This window comes from Octopus bimaculoides, chromosome 6 (assembly GCF_001194135.2).
Source record: "Octopus bimaculoides isolate UCB-OBI-ISO-001 chromosome 6, ASM119413v2, whole genome shotgun sequence".
NCBI lineage: Eukaryota > Metazoa > Mollusca > Cephalopoda > Octopoda > Octopodidae > Octopus > Octopus bimaculoides.
The window spans coordinates 13912216-13915011 of record NC_068986.1 but is presented as its reverse complement, the minus strand read 5'-3'; positions in this window follow the sequence as shown (position 1 = coordinate 13915011).

The following is a 2796-nucleotide window of genomic DNA, read 5'->3' as shown; positions in this document are numbered from 1 at the left end:
TGTTTTCTAAGACTCAAAACACCATCATAGAAATTGATATAACAACAGCTAACTGCTTGTTGAATTTCAGAAAAGTCTTGCATATTTTCATTGGTCTCTTCACAGAATTTATGTTTATGTATAAATACTGTTCAGCTAATCTGGACAATTACAGCATTTTCAAGCGTTTATGTGTATATTTATTTTTTTTTTTTGTGGGGGAATCAAATTTAGTATATTTCATCATATATTTAGTAAAAGATATTTTAATGAGGTTTTGTGGTGCGAAATCTATGCTTATATACATAATATTGTTATAATGTACTGGAAGAAATTATAAAACCATAAATTTAACATAAATATACGATGTTACAAAAGAACTACATTTTTATTGTATTTTCTTTTACGTCGACTTTATAGTTGTTTATGCTGTGCTCGAAAGTATTGTTTTACAGGTTTAACCCTCATATTTCTGGCTATGATGCTTTGTGTAACCGCGATCGACCACCAGGGTCCTCACCACCGCTATGATTTTGCTATAATCCACTCGTTGCAAATATGAATTATGCAGGTGAAAGTTTAACATTCTTTTCATCTTCCATTTGAATAATTTTAGAATGTTTCTTAAAGATAACACTGCCATTAAATAATTTAAGAAGTATATTAGGTGTGGATTATATATGCAGAGGACAGAAGTTTAATGGAATGATGTGGTTTTCCTACGTAATTGTCAACGTACTCCAAGCACTTGTAGGAGCACTTGCAATGATAAAAATGGGAACTGAAAATTATTTTAGGATGATTCCTGGCTTACCATCCATGCAGGAACTGCAAAAGACTGTCTTAACTGGCATGTCTTGAGAAGAGTATTGTTGCTGTGACTTTTCTTTCTTTTTTCTCGTTTTTTTTTGTCTTTTTTCATTTTTTCTTCTTTTTTTATTAACATGTTAATTTCGTATAAGAAATTAATAGTCGTCAGTAATGCTTACTCCTTTTTTTTCTATCACATGACTTTGTATATGAAAAATCTGGTGTGTTTGTTTTAATGATCTACTTATGTATACAGTGCGTTTCTCTGCCATATGTGTCTGGAAGACACTCGGCAAAAGATGGTAAAAGAATTTAAAGAAAAGGATAATGATAAAAATGATGATGATGATAATAATAATAATAATAATAATAATAATAATAATAATAATAATAATAATACCTAAGGGTAGCACACACTACAGAAACACAAAGGTACACTAGATGGTACAGCAGAAAGTGGCATGCAAATATCAAAGCAAAACTTTTCATAACATCACGAGATGAGTCGGATATTAATGCAGTTTTTATCTGTTACGTTTTTATCTGAGTTACCTTCGTGAAAGTTTACAAAGAGATTGAGGACAGTAGAGGACGATATAACTAAATACGATATGGGCTGCATAAAATACGTATAAATAGTAAAATAAGAGAGACAAAGAAACAAAAATTCAAACAAGACATAATTTCCAAAAGTATACCCTTCTGAGGGTTACTTATGGAAACCCACATCAACACGGTAGCCTAGATCAGTAAGGTAACTAGTCTCTCCCTCCCTCACCTCCACGCACAGTCTAAAGGCGGGTGCAAGAAGCAAGTCCGTTTACATGGTACATCTTTGCTATTCTTATTAACCTTTCATCAAATTTTTCTAGACGGCAGCACTTATCTCTCTACCCGCACAATTCTGTTCAGATGAAACTTGAAAAAGTTAATGTGATCTTGTCCAAAGTGGAATATATCTGTCGCTAGACGCCCTGTCATGTCCTATCCAGCACACAGCGTCTTTTGTTGAGACCACCAAACAAATAACCACTACCTGCACCCAAAATCGTATCAGTCTTACACGTGATAGCAAATGTCCGACATTTCTCTTGGAGTAAGCAATGCTCGAGAAGAACACTACTGAATGGCAGAACAGTATTTTTTAAAAATCATTTTGCGTGCATCTTGAGCAGTCCCGGATAACGGTGTTTCCATGCCTATATAGTCTATCTGGAATTGGCCTACCAGGCCAGAGATTTCTTGAAATTACCCAAGGAAATAAGGATCCTGATGGTTATGATAATCATGATCATCATCATATTTAACCCTGAGAATATTACAGCTTTTTTTTGCCGTAGAAATCCTTGGGGTTAAAAGTCTAGCAAATAAAGAGGAACAAAGATCCACGGTAGAAACGGAAACTTCAAAGTTATGTTTAATAGGTCAGTAAAAATTTTAGAAGAATAAAGGGAATAATTGAAAAGGAAAGAGGTGAAAGAAAGACGCAAGATAGAGAGAATAACAAGTAAGGAAAGCCGAAATGATGACAAACGAGAAAAGCAATGCCAGGTAAAAAGAATAACAAAAGGCGACTAAGCAACGGAAATTTTACTGACAGTCGAACAATGGGAATGAACATAGAAGAATCATGTGCCAAATGCTGAAGCTGTAAAGGACTTTTGGTCAAAGATATATATATATAGTCGAAAGACGCTGAACGTTTCAGGGAAATGGACTTTTCTTTTATTCGTTTATTTGTTTCAGTCATTCGACTGTGCCCATGCTGGAGCACCGCCTTTAGTCGAACAGATCGACCCCAGAACTTATTCTTTGTAAGCCTAGTACTTATTCTATCGGTCTCTTTGCCGAACCGCAAAGTTACGGGGACGTAAACACACCAGCATCTGTTGTCAAGCGATGTTGGGGGGAAATCACAGACACACAAACATACACACACATACACACACACACACACACGCACACTCACACACACACACACACACACACACACACACACACGCATAT